The 7,818-nt window shown below is 42.4% G+C and overlaps 1 long non-coding RNA gene across 2 annotated transcripts in view; it reads right to left on the bottom strand.

The window, feature by feature from the left end:
• Positions 1-364: 364 nt before the first annotated feature.
• LOC114607785 (uncharacterized) overlaps positions 365-7,818 on the bottom strand; it is a 63,166-nt gene continuing 55,712 nt past the window's right edge. The window contains exon 3 of one of the 2 annotated variants that reach the window (XR_003709221.2): positions 365-3,075. This is a non-coding gene — a long non-coding RNA (uncharacterized LOC114607785). Of the gene's footprint in view, positions 3,076-6,923; positions 7,698-7,818 lie in introns of those variants that run through there. The other variant, XR_003709222.2, reaches the window with a different exon arrangement.

Here is a 7,818-nt window from a genome sequence, read left to right as displayed (position 1 = left end):
TTCCAGCTCAATTCAAAACTCATTTACATGGTATTTCACACAAACACACCCACCTTCCTAAGTTTACAAGCTGCTCTGCTAAAGTATAAAATATATTTAAGAAGACTAAGGAAGCATCAAAGCTTCAGTGTAATGTGAAACAAAATTAATCTATTTTTCTCAACAATCATGATCTGTTATCTTAAACATCATTTTTCAGCAAGGTGAAAATGGCAGATGCAAAGGCCACAATCACAGAAGTGTGATGACCCCCCCCCCCCCAATATAAATTATTGAATTAAAAGGGAATTCAATTTAAAATTTCCCGAAGTTTCATCACAAAAGGATTGGTTCACCCAGAAATTATAAGAACTACTTTCAGGTGTAATTCAGAGATTTTTTTAATCAGTTTGGTGAATTAGCTGAACTGAATCAGTTCATTCCAGTGCTATTTTTCTACATTAAAAAAGGTGCCAAAACTCACCATAAATGCCACCCTTGTTGTCTTATAATGGCAATGACGCCCACCTGACAGGTGCCGGAATGTATTCTGGAATGTTCCAACTAAAAAAAGGCCTGGTTCATTCCAAGGACTGGTCTGGAGTGAGTTGGGAGACTGGAAGTGGGAGTCAGAACTGAAGACCAACCCAGATTAGAGAGCAAACCAGAAGGCAGGTCCACAGACACAAGTGAGAGAAACCAACAACACTCACATTGGCCTTGTTGCTCAAGCAACATTCAGCTGGGAAAAGAAGCCCTTTATCCTCCTTCCTACCCAGATGCAATGGTTCAGGTTGGGTGGGTGGAGTCAGTCCAGAAGGTTCTTCATGGAGAAGACCGCAAACTGCAGTTCACACATTCACCACACACAGGGCAGCCACACAGATTTTGGGAGCTCTTCTGCCTTTTGGACAGAAATGAATTCAGGGTGGTCCTACTTCTACACTGCAAGTTTAGCTTTATTGCACCTCTGAACTGCGTGAACCCAGTTGACTAGAATTTGACTTTGAACTCAGGCCAAATTTTACAAAGGAATGATTCCATTGACTAGCTGACATTTACTGCAATTCCATTTGTTTTAATGGGACTTCTCCAGTGAAAATTTTCACTGAGCCGCCTAAACCTTTTGGTGAACTCAAAACTTTAAAGAAACATGGGATTTATTTATGATTGCAGGTGGGAATAAGGTAATGCTGTGGTTTGGCATGTTTTCTTTAATAACCCCAAATCTGGCCTGACTTAGGGAGCTGGGCCAAGCTGAACTCTGAACTTACGCAATTCATGAATCGCCACTCACAATTCTTATCTGGAGTTGTGCACATTGCAGAAAAGGTGTGGTGTGTTGCTGGATCAGTACGCAAGGGAGGGAAGTTTCTCAAGCAAGCAAGATGTTTAATGCAAAACCATCTGCTGGGATAGACTAAAGGTGAATTCAGTCAGCTTCAAGGTAAACACTCCCAACTTGGGAGGGGTGAATTCTTCTGTGCTGATAACAGGCTTTAAAAGATGCTGCAATGCGTGTGGATGGGGAGTCACTGTGCACAGCCCTTTCTGAAGACAGTAGATATACATCAAGCAAGCAGTTTTAGTTGCTGCAAAACAATGGTTTCCCCACTTTGATTTTAGCTAATCAACTACTTGGAAAGCACAAAAGAATGTGTTGCAATGGTGTTAAGTTTGCAAGCAACCTTGAGGATTCAAAAATGTTCTTGCCCAAATGATCCGTTGCTGTCGGCCATCTTTGGAGGAAGGGGGTTGGTGTAAACAGGCTTATTGTGAGGATAAAATGAGAAGGAGAACGATGTACATCTTGAGGAAAAGGCGGGGTATAAATGCAATAAATAAATTTTCATGAGGACTTTAAAAAAAAAAAAACAAATGGTAAAACTGATGTGTAAAATATGGAGAACTGAATTTAAGATTTAAAAATGAAAAACTGAGAGAAACCAAAATTGATATAGTTGCCCAAGACCTGATTCTTGACCATTCACTCAGAATTGTTTTCAGGGAGATTAGACAACATTGACTATTAATTGAGCATGTATTCTACTTTGTTTGTGGGGAATTTAGACATTACCTCAAAGCAAGCATCATCCTACACTTTCTACTGCATTTTCCTGTCACTTTCTTTATTGAAAAACGTCTAATCTTTGGGGGAAGTGGGTTTGTTGTGCAAGACCCCTCAGTCAGCTATTGTTGCACAACCTGATTTTGTTGCGAGGTGACTGAATCCCACCAAAAAATAGCAGCGGTCTGGAAGCACCAGTAATCACACAATCCCTTCCAGCTATCTTATGTCTGATCTTGAGAGTGTGCTATCAACTTCCTCAAAGCCGACACCTGCCAAAGGTGTCTAAAAATTACCTTCAGACTGTATTAACTTGCCTGCACCGGAGTAAAGCAGGCTGGATGCAGAAAGTCGTTATTATTATTGTTTATTTGGCCTCCTTTTTTTTGTAAATGGCTGAAAGAGTACGGCGATCAAGAAGCCATGCCCTGCTGACCTCCACTGAAAGAGAATATTGTCTCACTGTGGGGAGATCATCTTAAAGACGACTGAGACAAACCCTGCTAGATATTTGACTGTGGATTCACCATATCAAAGAGAGTGAGTGAGAGAGAAATTCACTGTCATCAGCCGTATGGCGCAAACGATCCCAATGCTTTTAAGTGTAGGATTTATTCTTCCCGGCTTGCAAAACAGATGCCACAAAATGTCCCCAGATGTCCATGAGATGCTTCCCAGGGTGTTCTTCCCTTGAAAAACTCAAAGATCATTCCAAGGTGTGCAAATGTTTGCACTAAACGCTTGATTTAGATGTGGCTCCCGCATCCTGTTTTTATTTCTGTTTGGGCATGGTGGGAAGACTAGACTTTGGATGGAGGGTATGACATGGCTATTTGTTTGTTTCTGCTGACTTTGGCACATGACCACATCCTGCTTCTAGGAACGATGCACCTTGGCCCTCGACACGGCCAGCTGGTGGTGCACCCTCCGAAGGGATTATCCTCCGTCAGAACAAATTGTTTTCATTCTCGGGCAGAAGCCAGCAGACATCTACAATAAATGGTCCAAGATCCTGGAATTTCAGGACTCTGAAAGAAGAGAGCCAGGGAGTCAGAATTCAGAATGGGATTAGAAGTCTAATCTCTGTTCCCGACTGTATTTTATGAAGGACTCCATCAATTAAACCAGCCTCTGACATGAATCTGTTCCAGGTGTGTGTTATCTCCTACTCCATAGAGCAGTTTCCTGCCTTCTGGGGGCCGTGTGTCAGTGGTGGGTGGGGCCTGAGGCAAAACTGGGCAGATCAAGAGATGTAACTCTTTCCAGAGTACGCATCAGAGTACAAAGGACAAAAATCCCACCATGGAGCATTTGGTTACTGAGCACCAAATGTAGCATCTTCAAAAGGACAGGGCGCGTGAAGGTGGAGAGACAGGGACTCCCTGGCTGGAAAGGAAGGAGGCAGCAGCAAGGGAAACACACACACACACACACACACACACACAGAGAGAGAGAGAGAGAGAGAGAGAGAGAGAGAGAGAGAGAGAACTTCATATATCGACTGCTGCTGAACTACAATTTATTTTAAATTGTGTATCTGAAGAAGTGTGCATGCACACGAAAGCTCATACCAAGAACTAACTTAGTTGGTCTTTAAGGTGCTACTGGAAGGATTTTTTTTGTTTTGACTATGGCAGACCAACACGGCTACCTATCTGTAACTACAATTTATTTGTTGCTTTTATGCTCTGCCCTTTTATCCCAGGAGCTTAAGGTACATGGGTTCTCCCCCTTATCATTTATACTCAACAAAAATTCAGTGAGATGGGTGGGGGGAGAGAGAAACCAGCCCAAGGTCACCCAGTGAGCTTCATGGCTAACCCTGGTCTCCCAGACCCTAATACAACACTCTAACCTCCTTAGTGTCATGTCATCCCTGACCATTGGGCATGCTGGCTGGGAGCTGGAGAGTGCTTGGCACTAAACAAAGGTGGAAACATTCCTCTTTCTTTATTATAACTTCTATGAGGTGCTCGGTGCTGTAGAGATGCAAAATTATCACCATCATCATCATTATTATTATACATATTGCTATTATTGCTGGTGGCATTGAATGGCAGTGGCTCTGCAGGATTTCAGACAGGGTGACCTGGAGATGCCAGGGATTGAACCAGGAGCCTTCTGCTCTACTAGAGTGGGGAAACCCAGCCAGAATTATTATTAGAAACCTTCAGAGACACTAGGAGATCTCCTCCAGCACCCAAAACACACCCTCCCCTTGCTGAAGTTGAAAGAAAGATTCTGTTGAAAGAAAGATTCTGCCATAGCCAATAGAAAAGGTTGTAATGTGTGCTTGGTTGCTGGGGATGTGGGGTGGCCGAGACAGCTTCTCTGGTTTGCAAATATGCTCCCAAATACGAAAAAGGGGCCCTGCTCTATATGATGTGGCAGAAAACTTGGGTTTGCAACTGAGTCTTTACTTGGCACTGATGCCAAAACTCCACGTTCTGGGGACATCTATGGCCACCACCAACCTGTGTTTCTCTCTGCGTCTCCCTGGCACATTGTGGCATAATGTAATTAATTAATTAAACTCTTTCCATCCTGTCCTTCAGTTAAGGGCTGTCAGGGGCAGCTCGCGGGATTTTTAAAGCAACAAACACGTTGAAATCAGAAAACAAGTGAAACAATAAATCGCTGGAACAGAATTGGTTGGCAGTAAACCAACAACAAGAGCAGATATTGTAAAAAGCTAGGGAGAATAATGTACACTTATGTTTCTTCACTTCCTGCCAGGAAAATGCTAATAAAGTGACATCACATGGGACATTTTTTCAATGATACATCACCAGGGAGATATGGAGGAGAATGTGGATCATTGGCATCTATGTGTTTCCCTGTAACACGTAATTTGGGTCAAAGCTACAGCTTATTCTCATGTTCTGATGGCTGTATCATAATATGTTTCCAATTTACTACAGCAGGTAGTTGGGCATTAGTCATTGCAACTGGTAACAGCTGAGAGCCTTATCCTCCACAAATTCATCTAATCCCTCTTAAGGCCATCAGAGTTGGTGGCCACTGCCAGATATCACAGTAGTAAACTCCATATTTTAACAAAATGGTGTGTGTAAAAAGTACTTCTTTTCTTCTGTCCTAAAACCTTCAACATTCCGCCTCATTAGATGTCCCCCAACCCAACGGTCATTTGTAGGGTTCCCATGTTGTCAGTCGAATTTCTACCCCACAACTACATCCAGTCAGAAATCCTAGGAAGTAAATAATTGTGCAGTTCTCCTCAATGTATAGCCAGATCAACGGTTATATGATCACTGTGGTGGCTATCCACATTCAGCATCCATCATGAGAGTTGGTAAGTTAAAGTTAATCAGTAACATTTGGTTCTTTAGCTTGTTCTTTCATTTTTCATATTTCCCCCTTGGATATTCCTAGGCTGGCTTTTCAGGCCATGCTTTCCAAGGTTTTCAGGTAATTTGCATAGAAATACTTAAAGCCTCATGGCTGACTTGAGCTTTCCCATGAAGCTCACATTTCAGTGAAGAGTTCAGATGCAGAACTGAGACCAACATACATAAAAGGCCCAGAATTGTTCCTGGTTGACTCATCATCATGGTTATAGTTCACGTGAAAGGTCCTCTCCCCCCAAAAAAGTTAAAGCCATTTGAAAGTATGGGTTAAAATCAGAGTCATTTTGGATTAAAGAGAAATTGAATGCCATTGGTAGGACCTCATTCTTTTGGATCTTCTGCCTTTTCTGCAAATTATTTGGGTGGTGCTGTGGTGTAAACTACTGAGCCTCTTGGGCTTGCCAATCGGAAGGTTGACGGTTCGAATCCCTGTGACGGGGTGAGCTCCCATTGCTCGGTCCCAGCTCCTGCCAACCTAGCAGTTTGAAAGCACGTCAAAGTGCAAGTAGATAAATAGGTACCGCTCCGGCGGGAAGGTAAACGGCATTTACATGCGCTGCTCTGGTTTGCCAGAGGTAATGTTGGCCACATGACCTGGAAAAACTGTCTGCGGACAAACGTTGGCTCCCTTGGCCAGTAAAGCGGGATGAGCGCTGCAACCCCAGAGTTGTTCGCGACTGGAGTTATCTGTCAGGAACGGGAGTGCGGAGGGAGCGGACAGTCCCTGGCACCATTATTCTGGTAGGGTGCCATCGTGGCGCCCTCCCCCCCAGACACGTGCTGTACACCCCCACATGCGCCGGGCCCCCGCAGGGACCCTTCACGCCCCCACCTGCTCTCCTCCCCCGGCAGCAGAGCATGCAGCTTCGCCACTGCTGTCAGGGGTCCTTTACCTTTACCTTTTTTACCTGACACTTTCCCTTCTCTTCTCCTAGAAAAGACTTCCCTATGATTTTTAAACAATGTCACTTATAGTAAGAATGGGATTAATTTTACACTGCAGTCATTCTACGTAATGGTGTGATTAATATTTTGCTAGAGGCTGAAACCTATTCAGGCTTCTTTCCTACCATAATGCAAAATACATTCCACCAAGCATCAGCCCCAAAACAATATTTCTGTAGCTCGCAGGAATATTAAGTTTTAAGCGGTTCTTCCAGAAACAAAGCTTTCCATGCAAATGGCCTGTAAACCCTGAAAACAATACCACAGGCCTGCTAATTTATTTGTTTGGAAAATGCAGCTCAAGTAGGACATCTCATTTCAAGAACATCTTCGGGGATAATGGTAAATTATAAACTGTTCGTGATTGTAGGCAATAGAAAGTGCAATATATATGGTCAGCCCTGACAATGGCAGAAGTTGCTTAAACAGGGCAATAAAATTACCTAGAAGGGAACTCTAGAATAAAGTCACAAAAATATGCCATAATCAAAAGCAAGCCAAGGACTGATGCGATGCTTTCCTTTTTTAGGAATCATTTCCTTTTAAACCACAACATGAACATCTGTAATCAAAGCATTCTGCTTTATTTTTAAAAAAATAACAAAATCATCAGGTTAATCCAGGTATTCATCTGGAGAATCCCAAGGACACAAAATGGATGGAAGTAAGAGATTTAACAAAGGAATGTAGTAGCTGCTTATCTCTTTAAAATACTGTCTTTGAAGAAAATCTGCTGTTCAAAAGAAATATATGTGAGGGTTTTATCAACTTTGATTTGGATCACTAAATAAGAGCCATTGGTAGGCTGAGTTGAAAACTCTGGATCAGTACTGCAAAGAGTATAAACTCATTTATGTCCAAATTGGAAAAAGGCGGAGTAGGGCTCTATATACTTATTATTTGTAGTATTAATTTTAATGCTCTATTTACCAAGTCAGACCACTGCTTCATTGAGCTCAGTACTGTCTCCTCTGACCGGGAGTGGCTTTCTGGGGGTATCAGGCAGAAATGTTTCTCAACACAGGAAACTACCTCTGGTTTGGGGAAGGTCAGAAATGAAATATTTTACCATTGTTCCACACTATCCTGTGTGAGAGAGTGTTCCTTGCCCAGTCACCTTCCCATCAGCCTTTAAAATCTTACCATTCCCACCTTCTTAATTAATGCACCTCTTTGAAGTCAGTGTATAGAAATGACATTTTTGTTTCAGAGTTCTTTTTTCCTAACCAAAATAGTTACATATTCAGACAGGATGATTTCACAATGAGGATAACAAGGAGAAGTAAAATCGTAGAACTCTGAAGATGGCACATCAATTTCCAGACAAAAATGAAAACCTGTAAGGAGGAAATGTATATTTATGTCATACAGCTCCAGAACTTCTAAAAACTGCTGACTAATAGCAATGCAATCTTAATACTTTGCCACTTTTCTTGTTTGCAGAGGATAATAGCAGAG

This window comes from Podarcis muralis, chromosome 12 (genome assembly GCF_964188315.1).
Source record: "Podarcis muralis chromosome 12, rPodMur119.hap1.1, whole genome shotgun sequence".
NCBI lineage: Eukaryota > Metazoa > Chordata > Lepidosauria > Squamata > Lacertidae > Podarcis > Podarcis muralis.
Note: the sequence above shows the minus strand (reverse complement) of the source record. Positions and strands in the feature narration are given on the sequence as shown.